This window comes from Muntiacus reevesi, chromosome 18, assembly GCF_963930625.1.
Source record: "Muntiacus reevesi chromosome 18, mMunRee1.1, whole genome shotgun sequence".
Classification (NCBI taxonomy): domain Eukaryota; kingdom Metazoa; phylum Chordata; class Mammalia; order Artiodactyla; family Cervidae; genus Muntiacus; species Muntiacus reevesi.
This window is the reverse complement of record NC_089266.1, coordinates 12,123,826-12,136,028: the sequence shown is the minus strand read 5'-3', so window position 1 is coordinate 12,136,028 and position 12,203 is coordinate 12,123,826.

The window sequence follows — 12,203 nt, the reverse complement described above, 5'->3', positions numbered from 1 at the left end:
AAAGTTGAAATAAATAAAAATATTTAAAGGCTTTTCCCCTTTTTCTTTCAGTCTCAGGAGTTAGAGATGGTCTCGATAAGTGTTCCTGAGAGCCCTGGTCTCAAGGCACAGGGAAAGAAAATCAAGTTCTAACAAAAAGCAAAATGGCCATCAAAAATCACAACACAGAACACAGAGTTAAAACACACACATATAAACCTGGCAGTCCTCAGACACTCCCTTAAATACAAGAATACAGTCTCTCAGAAAACCTTCTATAGAGACACAGAAATTCAGATGTCTTCAAAGATTTTAAGGAGGAAAGGAAAAGAAGGAGGAGGAGGCAGGAAAGGGGGGGCAAAAAGGGTGGCCTTACAGATGTCTCCTGCCACCTGCAGATACCCAGGCATCCAGAGGAGGGAGGACTGGAACTCGGCCCTAATTCGAGTTCTCTGCCAAGAGGAGGTGATCAGTCTCCAATCCTCAACTCAAGCTGAGGCCCTTCGACCAAATTCCTGCATCCAGGACCAGGGGGTTAGAAAAACAGGAAGGATAGGAAGGGCTAAGGAGAGGACAGAGAGAGGGAAGGGGAGAGAGGTCAATAAAATCTCTTGTTCCTTACTAGTCGGGGCACTCTGGCCAGTTGTCTGCGGCAGGAGGAGACCAGGGACAAAAGCGTCCCAGTTGCGGCCGCTGGGTCTGGTCCATTGGCAGGAAAGCTGGCCTCTGAGCACCCTGAGTGGTCAGGATGTCAGTCTCAGTGAAGAAGAGTCCCTACCAGTTGCAGGAAGGGGGACCCCTTCTAGGGCCCATAACTGAGCTCTTATAAATGAATTGTTGGAGGAGACACATGTGCTAAAAAAGCAAGAGATCTCATTGGAAAGAGCACTGGGGTGGAGGGCAGGAGGGTAAGGGAACCCAGGAGAACTGCTCTCTTCTGGAAAACAAGGACATTGCTCTTGAACAAATGTAGAAAAGGACTGAACACTGGTCTTTTAAACTTTAATTCCTCTGTAGTTAAGAAGTTGCATTATGATTCCAATAAAAAGCTGTCTTTTTTAACTCACTGTACCCATTTTTGTTACTAATTAGAAGAAGAAAAAAAGAGAAAAAAGAGGCTTAATTTAGAGAAGAAGGAAACTGAAACGTACCCACTTTTTTTACCCTACCTTTCTTATGCAGGGGGGCCTGTAGCACCCTAGTGGGATTTTATTTTTTTTATTTTTTATTTTTTCCTAGTGGGGTTTTAAAGAAGAAACCTAAAGCCTACCCACTTTCCTCACCCTACCTATCTTATGCAGGGGGGCCTGCAGCGCCCTAGTGGGGTCCTAGCCGTCCTGAAGACTGAACAATGGGGGGGGGGTACCTTCGTGCCCCACGTTGGGCGCCACTTGCCGGGGTCCAGCCTCGGCAGGATCCAGGGGGTACCCTCAGGATGAACGGCGTCGGCGAGAGAGAGAGAGAGACGTGAGACTAGCCTTGATAGGGCCAAGTCTGCAAGGGAGAGAGAGAGAGAGAGAGAGAGAGAGAGAGAATGACCAGACGGGGGTGCAGAGAGTCTGGCAGAGTCTGGCAATGCTTTATTTTTTACCATAGCTTTTATACCCTAAGTTAGTACATTTCTAAGGGGAAGATAGTTTAACATTACGTCAGCTTGTCCTTCACGAAACCAGGGTGTTTTCTGCATACTTCTTTGTTTATGAGGGTCTTGTACATTATCTTCTGGCCTTGGGGCCTATTAGCATTTTTTCAGGTCAGGTGAATGTAAACCTATTTTCTGTTTCTATGGTGACCTTAACTGAAAGGTAGCAGTCTCATAGGGCAATAGTACAGAGTAGAAGCATATTCTTGTTAATACAAAAATTAATCCTTCTGAAAAAGTTGTCAGTTGCATTTATCTAAGAAGTTTACCCCATACTGACTCTGCGACTTTGGTGAGGCAGCTTCTGCCTAGCACTCCTGGCTGACAATTAACAACCATCTCATTGTTACCACACTAGGGCTAAGTTCTTATTTCTCTAGATCTTTAACTATATTAACAATGGTTTTTATAACACAACCTTAGCACATTAAAGGCAAAAATACAGCAAGCAAAAACACAGCAAGCAAATCACAACCTAATAACCACCTATAGAATAATTTTTCTTATGTTTTCTAATAGGACTCCTTTACCCCTTAAAAGGGCTCTATATCTAGGGCTTTTATATAATCAGGTTCTTTATGCTATTTTATGATTAGGATATTATAAGCAATCAGGCATATTAGTACCAAGGGCATAAATGCGTTTGGCTAACAAACTACCAGCAAAGGAGTTTGAATTAAAACACTCCTTTCACCCTGAATAATCTCATAAAATACCACCACCTGGGAAACTTATTGATTAAAATTCTAAATTGATTCTTATTTGGGAAGAGATCGGGAAAGGCCTTCCTGCCTGTGTCAGACAAATTAGGGAGTAGTCCATTGAGGCAGGCATCAGAAAGTCAGATATCATCTTTAAGGTGAGAGCCGGGGGCAGCTTTTCGAAATCCCTGAAAACCTGATTTGCCTTGCCCGTCAGGTTTTCTCCCTTACGGCCTTGTTAGGGGTAGGGTCTCATGAGCTGACTTTTTCGAAACCCCTGAAAACCTGATCCGCCTCGCCCGTCAGGTTTTCTCCCCTATGGCCTTTTTAGGGGTAGGGTCTCGTGTGTTGGCTCCCGGCAACCTCCCACCATGGCCAGGCACCGTAGTAACCATTTGCATGAGTTGTTTTATGACAGGAGGTCCTGGTAAGAAACATGGAACTAACAAGCCACCACCAACAGGAAGAGTTCGGGAAAGGTCAAAAGGAGATATCACATGTCCGACCATCTCCCAGAATCCTCCTCTCTGGCATCCATCTTGGCTGAACAAGGTGTTCACCACCAGGAAGGACTCTGAGTCAGATTGATTGGCTGAAGACAACCCGGAAACGAATCCCATCACCATAAAACCCAAGACTGCTAGCCATGTAGCAGAGTTATTCTCCTGGGTTCCCTTACCCTACTGCTCTCCACCCAGGTGCCCTTTCCCAATAAAATCGTGCTTTGTCAGCACATGTGTCTCCTCAGACAATTCATTTCCGAGTGTTAGACAAGAACCCAGTTTCGGGTCCTGGAAGGGGTCCCCCTTCCTGCAACAAAACTACTGCACAAATGCACTCATTTCACATACCAGCAAGGTTATGCTCAAAATCCTTCAAGCTAGGCTTCAGCAGTGTGATCTGAGAACTTCCAGATATACAAACTGGGTTTTGAAGAGGCAGAGGAACCAGAGATCAAATTGTCAACATTCGTTGGATCATGGAGAAAGCAAGGAAATTACAGAAAAACATCTACTTTTGTTTCATTGACTACACTAAAACTTTGTCTGCATGGATCACAACAAACTGGGAAATTCTTAAAGAGATGGGAATACCAGACCACCTTACCTGTCTCCTGAGAAACCTGTATGTGGGTCAAAATGCAACTGTTAGAACAAGACATGAAATGACGGATTGGTTCAAAATTGGGAAAAGAGTGTGATAAGGCTGTATATGATCACCCTGCTTATTTAAACTCTATCCAGAATACATCATATGAAATGCTGGGCTGGATGAATCATAAGCTGGAATGAAGATTCCCGGGAGAAATGTCAGCAACCTCAGATACACAGATGATACCACTCTAATGGCAGAAAGTGATGAGGAACTAAAGAGCCTCTTGATGAGAGTGAAAGAAATCAGTGAAAAAGCTTGCTAGAAACTCAACATTCAAAAAACTAAGATTCTGGCATCCAGTCCCATCACTTCATGGCAAATAGGAGGGGGAAAGTGGAAGCAGTGACAGATTTTCTTTTTCTGCGCTCCAAAATCACTGTGGAAGTTGACTGCAGCTGTGAAATTAAAAGATTGCTTGCTCCTTGGAAGGAAAGCTATGATTAACCTAGACAGGATATTAAAAAGCAGAGACATCACTTTGCCCACCAACTTTCATCTAGTCAAAGCCATGGTTTTTCTGGTAGTCATATATGGATGTGAGAATTGGACCATAAAGAAGGCTGAGTGCCAAAGAATTGATGCTTTTGAATTAAGGTGCTGGAGAAGACTCTCAAGAGTTTCTTGGACTCTTCTTGGACAAGGAGATCAAACCAGTCAATCCTAAAACAAATCAACCCTGAAAATTTATTGCAAGGGCTGATACTGAAGCTCTAATACTTTGACCACCTGATGCAAAGAGCCAACTCATTGGAAAAGACCCTGATGCTGGGAAAGATTGAAGGCAAAAGGTGAAGGGCTGGCAGAGGATGACACAGTTAGACAGTCTCACTGACCCCATGGACAAGAATTTGAACCAACTCCGGGAGATAGTGGAGGACAGAGGAGCCTGGCATGCTGCCATCCATGGGGTCACAAAGCTTTGGAGATGACTTAATGACTGAACAACCGCAATAACAAAGTCAAAGAAACAGTTTCAACACGTAGTCAAAATTGACTCTAACAGAAGTTGGACAAACTGGAAGGTGTTGAGTCAGGGTGACCCTGTTCTCCATGTGGGCTGGGTTCCAAAATTCATCCCAAGCTATCACTTCCATCTAATTTCACAGATCTATGGTGGGCACCAGGTTCACCCCACTACACACTCCATATCTAATCTCTGCACCAAAGGCTGGCTGCTAAACCTGCACCAGAGTCAAGCAGCACACCTTCTTCCCTCGCACTTGAGCTAGCATTCTGGTTCCACCTACCCCCGAGGTCATTTTCCCTTTCATTCATTGAATATATTTATAATAGCTACTTTAAAGTCTTGCTTGGTAAAGCCAGATCCGTTTTTAATTGGCTGCTTTCCCTCCCCCTCCCCCCGACTTTGAATAACATTTTCCTATTTATTTTCCTGGCTAGACAATTTTCACTGTATATGGGACATTGTGGATGACATGCCAGAGAGAGTCTGGATTTTGTTATTTTCCACTGAAGTGTTCATGTTTGTTCTGGTAGATAGTTTAATTACTGACCAATCACTATGTACTTGTCTGGGCTTGGTTCTGTGCTTCATTGGGATAATCTGTGGAAATTCTCTGGTGTTCCCAAGGGCCTCTAACTTCATGGGATTCAGCCTCCAAATCCTTGTCTCCTCTGTACATTTTATCAAGGTCTCATGCCGGGAGCCAACACATGAAACCCTACCCCTAAAAAGGCCATAGGGGAGAAAACCTGACCGGCAAGGCAAATCAGGTTTTCAGGGGTTTCGAAAGTCAGCTCATGAAACCCTACCCCTAACAAGGCCATAGGGGAGAAAACCTGACTGGCAAGGCGAACCAGGTTTTCAGGGGTTTCGAAAAAGTCAGCTCATGAGACCCTACCCCTAACAAGGCCATAAGGGAGAAAACCTGACTGGCAAGGCGAATCAGGTTTTCAGGGGTTTCGAAAAAGTCAGCTCATGAGACCCTATCCCTAACAAGGCCATAAGGGAGAAAACCTGACTGGCAAGGCGAATCAGGTTTTCAGGGGTTTTGAAAAAGTCAGCTCATGAAACCCTATCCCTAACAAGACCATAAGGGAGAAAACCTGACTGGCAAGGCGAATCAGGTTTTCAGGGGTTTTCAAAAAGGCCAGCTCATGAAATCCTACCCATGACAAGGTCATGAGGAGAAAGCCTGACAGGCAAGGCAGATCAGGTTTTCAGGGATTTCGAAAAGCTGCCCCCGGCTCTCACCTTAAAGATGATATCTGTCTTTCTGATGCCTGCCTCAATGGACTTCTCCCTAGTTTCTCTGACACAGGCAGGAAGGCCTTCCCCGATCTCTTCCTAAATAAGAATCAATTTAGAACTTTAATCAATAAGTTTCCCAGGTGGTGGTATTTTATGAGATTATTCAGGGTGAAAGGAGTGTTTTAATTCAAACTCCTTTGCTGGTAGTTTGTTAGCCAAGCGCATTTATGCGCTTGGTACTAATATGCATGATTGCTTAAAATATCCTAATCATAAAATAGCATAAAGAACCTGATTATATAAAAGCCCTAATAGATATAGAGCCCTTTTAAGGGGTAAAGGAGTCCTATTAGAAAACATAAGAAAAATTATTCTATAGGTGGTTATTGGGTTGAGTTTTGCTTGCTGTGTTTTTGCTTGCTGTATTTTTGCCTTTAATGTGCTAAGGTTGTGTTATAAAAACCATTGTTAATATAGTTAAAGATCTAGAGAAATAAGAACTTAGCCCTAGTGTGGTAACAATGAGATGGTTGTTAATTGTCAGCCAGGAGTGCTAGGCAGAAGTTGCCTCACTGAAGCCACAGAGTCAGTATGGGATAAACTTCTTAGATAAATGCAACTGACAACTTTTTCAGAAGGATTAATTCTTGTATTAACAAGAATATGCTTCTACTCTGTACTATTGCCCTATGAGACTGCTACCTTTCAGTTAAGGTCACCATAGAAACAGAAAATAGGTTTACAATCACCTGACCTGCATGAAATGTTAATAGCCTCAAGGCCAGAAGATCATGTGCTAAAAATTACTATAGAATTAGAAAGCAAAAAAATCCTGCTTTTCCTAAAAAATCAAAATGATGTAATGCTAATCCTGTGTAATCATGAGTAAGCATCTTGTACCTTGAAAACGTTCTGTGAAAGGGTATAAAACCGGTTGTCAAAAAGTAAAACACAGACTTGGCCCTATCAAGGCTGGTCTCACGTGTCTTCTCTCTCTCTCGCTGACGCCGTTCATCCATCCTGAGGGTACCCCCTGGATCCTGTCGAGGCTGGACCCCGGCAGTCTCGGGGATTAGGACTGGAGCAAGTTTACCTCAACTAGTCCTGAATCATAAGGATCAGACTTTGCAGGCCTCAGCTGGATTGCAGAGAGTGGACTAGTTGTTAATGAGCTGTGTTCACTCTGGTGGGGCCACAACTCCTGGGCCTCTGGCCCTGTATCACCCCTAGTAGCTTCACTCTACCCTAAATCTCTCTTGGGTCATCTCTCCCTGCATACACACAGCTCAGTCCTCAGCTATCTACTCAAGGAACTGGCACAGACCTCTGAGCACAGGCTTCTCTCTACTGCTGTGCCTTAAAGATTTCAGCTCCTCGAGTCCTGATCTGCTTCCTCTGTTCGGCAGGACCATGCATTCTGTTTGGACTCCAGTTTCCCATCCCTCAGGGGAAGTGTCGTCTGAGCTAGAGAATCTGAGGGTCTCATCTCAGGGGTTCCACCTTCCAGAGCTGGAGGCCTTGTGCTGCTTGTTATCTGTTTCCTGGGAATAACTCCTGGGCCTCTGATGTCAAGATTCCTGGTTATTTACAGCAGGAAGGCTAGTCTGGGTGCCAGTTACAGCATCCCCACTGGAAGCAGATGTGTGTGCACGTATTTTTAGTTTATAGTGAGAAGAGTGTGTTGTATACCTCAGTCTGTTTTTTGACTTGTTCCTTAGCTCCCAGGGAGCAAGTTATAGCAGTTCCTAGGGAGCCAATTCCACAAGGAGGCACTAGCTGGTGGGAGGGTCTGGTGGAGCCTGGGGAGGCAGAAATGCAGCTAATCTGGGCTGCTTCCCAGGGACATCATCACCTTGAGGAAGGGGTCACCCTTTCCCCATGTCTGTGAGAGGCCAGGGTGTGGAGGGAGCAGACAGAACTGCTTAGGACGGAGTGATCTGAACTGCCATCGGAGAAAACCCTGGACTGGAGAGCAGGGTCTTCAGCTCCGGGCTCACAGTACTTGGGACCCTGTGCCTCCAGGCTGGGGTCAACTCCCCCGTGAGCCGCTGACTCCAGGAGAGTGTGGGGCCTCTGTTCCCTACGGTGGGTAAAGGGCCCACGGGAAAACTGTTTGCCCACAGGAAACTTGACAATCCCTCCCTAGCTCTGCGGCTCTTGCCACTCAGGCCTAATCACCCTGGGAAAAGCCACCCTGGCTGTTCCCAGAGGATCACCTTACTTCTGAAGCTCTCCTCCCCCAGAAGTATTTCCCTACCCAGAAGAACTTAGGACAGCTCTTAGCAAGGTGAAGAGAGCAGGGCCTCTCCCAGTCTACACCCAGGCTACAATGCCATGATGTCATGGGCAGAAACCGCAGGCAGGCTCTTTCCCATCAGAGAAGCTTCTGTGGGTCCTAGGAATTCAGGAGCCTCTGGGGAGTGGAATTTTTGCACAGTAACTCCAGCACTTAAGCCTCCCTCTCATTTCTTCAAAACCCTGGTACTGAGCTGGGAACAAGTCAGCTTCCTGGAGGGCAAAGCCCCCAGAGAGGGGTTGGGGCTTGCAGGAGATGGCTGATGTGGGGTAGAATAGGGGCACATCCTGAGAAAGACAGACTCAGCAACCAGTGAGTCTTCCCCCATCCTGCCAGGGTTGGGCACGGCCCCACCACCCCTCCCTCACATTCCCGTACCCTCTGGCTGTCCCCTCCGCCCCAACAACACAGGAAGGACTCATCCTCGGGGCTGAAGAGAAGAGTCACCAGGCTGACATGGGAAGGACCAGAAAGATCACGGTCCAACAGTGACATTCCACTTGATTGGAGGAGGCCATAGGCACTGGCCTGAGGTCCACAAAGGAGGCCTTCAGGAAGCCCTTTCTGCATGGTGTCTGTGGGCTTGAATGCCCCCTGCCCCCAAGAGGGTGCTTACGGTAGGAAAGGCTTGGCCCTCAGCGCACAGACACTCCTAGAGGCAAGAGGCCCCTAGCTGGGCTCCTGGGGTGGCCTGAGCCCTGCATTCCACTCCTGGTGGCGAACACAGAGGCCTGCGCCTGGGATCTGACCTGGAGTGCTATGCCCCCTGCCTGATCAGCTTGGCACCTTGGCCCTTGCCAGCTGCTGGCCAGGCAAGGGCTATCCGGAGAGCCAGAAGGACCAGTACAGTGTACAGGAAAGTGGAGGGTCAGAAGCTCTTATTAGGTCCTTCCAATCCCCTCATAGTCCAGAAGAAAACAAAATATACCAATGAGATGGCCTCTTGTTTCTCTCCAGGAGGGTGAATATTTTCCAGCCCCCACCTATGGTGACCACAGGACCGGATCTAACTCTCAGAATCTGGTGTGAATCTGGCCCAGCAGGATCCCCAGGACTCCTCACCACAGCCAGTGTGCTTTAGTCATCCTTGCCCAAGATCCAGCCAGTGTGATGCGTTCCAGCGAGTGCCAAGATTCTGTCCCCTCCTTAGTATGGCAGCCCGGTAGGAGGACCCTAAACACAATGACAAAGACACAGCCCAGCCTGGCTATTGGTTCAGCCCAGCACCAAGAATGAACCTGCTGGGACTTCCCTGGTGGTCTGGTGGCTAAGACCCTGCCCTCCCAGTGCAGGGGGCCTAGGTTCGAACCCTGATCAGGGAACTAAATTCTACATGCCACAAATAAAGATTCTGCAGGCTGCAACAACCCCCACCCAAAAAACAATATCCCGCGTGCCGAAACTAAGACCTGGCTCGAGCAAAATAAGTAATTTTTTTTCCCTGAATGAAGAAGAACGAACTTGCTGACATTCAGGTCCTCTTCATCACACCGGTGGGACGAATGTGTGCTTGTGTGTGTGTCCATGTGACTACACATGTGACTCCCTGTGTGTGTGCCCATGTGCATGCCCGAGTGCATGTGCTCACACTTGCATGTGCCATGGGAATCGTGAGAGGAACGATGACCTTCAGCCAATGACCCGAACAGGTTTTCTCTCCCTCCCTTATGGTCACTCTTATGCACCCTTATGGTGCAGCTCTCAGCTGCACCAGCTTCTTGCTTCATCCAAGAAGGTTCCCTGTGCAGCCTCTTAACCTCCACTTAAGGGTTCATGCCCTGAGTCTTGGAGGCCACATTGTCAACAGTGCTCTCTTGAAAACAGTCCTATTGACAATAATAAAGCCACTTTCACCCGTCTTGGATGTGGGCCTAGCAGTGGAAGATTTCATCACTATTATTGGAACTCGTTTCCCTGCTCCTGTGTCTCCCCACCCACTCAACCTCAAGTTCCCTGTGCAGGTATAGGTCATGGCCCACGTTCTGTGTGGCTACCAGTTGGCTTCACCAGTTGTTTTAGAATATGTCTTTCATTCATTTGTTCACTCTGTAGACATGGGTTGAAAGAACACTCTCTTCCAAGTATTGGGGAAATGGTGATGGAGAAAGCACCCCTGACTTCTGGGGGTTCAGGTGACTACAAGTGACAGAGCACAAGGAAGGGGGAGAGCCATCCCGGGAGTGCGGGAGCCCAGAGGGCTGACCCGTGAGGGAGCTGACACATGGGGACGCCCAGAAACCAGAAAGTGAAGACAGGCCAGCAGGGAGACTTGCAAGGTTAAGCAGGGCAGGCACTGGGCAATGAGCAGAGCTGACCTGGCCTTTAGGAGAGAGATAGGGACGCAGGCAGTCAAAAGGCTCCTCATGGTAGAACCAGTGAGCCTGGTGCACCCCAGGTGAGGAGTGGAGGAGGAGGGGAAGGTCTGGAGCAAGTGAGGGCTTTGGGTCGAGAAGTGGGCAGTTCCGGGGCCACAGTTGTGGCTCTGGGTGGGGTCAGGTGGCATAGAGGAGACACTGCAGCTCAGTGAGGGGAGACGGCTCAGTCTAAACAGCAAGAAGGTGCATTACCTGGATGGGGCATGGGAGAGTCCCACTCACCCATGACCCTGGCTACACCCAGGCACTATTTGGGAGAAAGTTTTGATTTCCACGTCCAGAGGGTACAGTCCATCTCCCAGATGTGTAATTTTCTACGTGGCATCAAGTCCTGTCCAGCCTGGGCTGCAGGGTGGGGCCTGGCCTGCGGGAACTCCTTCCCTGGCACCCTCGTCATGTGCCTTCTGCCCCTATTCTGTTGGGTGCCCAGCTCTCCCTGAGCCCCCTGTGGCCATTCTGCCTTTCTCAGTGAGCACCCAAAGGCTGACCCTTTGGACCCTGGCCTTTCGCAGTGGGCACCCAAAGGCTGACCCTTTGAGAGGGCCCATTCCCCTCAGAGGTCGCCTGTCCTGGACCCTGCCCAGCCCGGACTTCAGCCCCACCCCCCTTCCCTGATCAAATATGCTGTATTTATCGTTCCAGTTTTTTGTTTTTGTTTTGAATAATGTATTTATTTTTATTTCTGGTTATGCTGGGTCTTCGTTGCTGCATAAGCTTTTTCTAGTTGTGACGAGCGGGGGCTACTCTCTAGTTGCCGTGGCTTCTCTCACTGCAAAGCACAGAGCTCTGTGGGGCTCTTCTCTGTAGCTCAGAGCTTATGGCGGCAAAAACAGCCATCAAGTTGGGAGTGATGGCAATCCCAGGGTGGCAAGGGTCAAGGGGTAGCACTTAATAACAGAATAGCCAGTTTCACCAGCAGAAACAGGTTTATTCCAGAATAGCCAGAGGAACCGTGACTCAAGAAACCACAAACTATGGGGAACCAGAGGCAAACCTAGAGAACAAGGCAGGGGAACTTGCTTTTACAGCGGAAGGAAGAGGTGAGAGGAAGGAGGTAATAATAACCAGAGTCTCAGTTGGAGGAACCGGGAGACCACAGTATGCAGGCTTCCCATTGGTTGGGCGGCAACAGTCTCTGATTGGTTGGGCTGTCTGGGCGGAAAGACTTCTTCCTCCTGCTGGACAGTAAATAGAGGCAACTGTCCTTGCTGCTTGGGGCCATGGACACGTGTGGCAGGCAGGAGAGCTCCCCTACAGGCCTCCCCAGACTCCAGATGTGGCTGAGGTTCCCTTGGTTTTGTTACCGAAAGTGTGGATTGGCTGCTCTCCACTCTAAAGCCAATAAAGAGGCAATGTTGGTGGAAAAGAAAGTTTGCTTTCTTTAGGAGGCTGGCAGTCCTTGGGGTGAAGACAGACTCCTATCCACAGGCTGACTCCTCTGCACTGACAATCAGTTGGCAAGAGTTTTTATAGGCGAAAGGAGGAGCTACATGCAGAAACAGCACAATCAGCTCTGACAGTCGTCTTGAAATTTGTTGTCTTCATTAAGTACACTTAATCTTCAGTTCCAGGGTATGTTTGTTCCCATTTCTCTGAGGCCTACGCTTGCAACTGTGGCAGCTTATGTCATGGCTACAACCTGGTCGTCATGTAGTTAACTTCTTTCTCCAGGTGGACATTTTAGTATCTATAAAACAGCTCAAAGGATAATGCTCAGAATAACATCTTAGCTCTTGAAGAGAAACTGAAGAAACTAAACTATGCTTAATGAGTAAACTATTACCATCTAGTCTCACTGGATTCTTTTCCTTTGTTTCTGCATTTTCTTACTTCTCTGATTAAA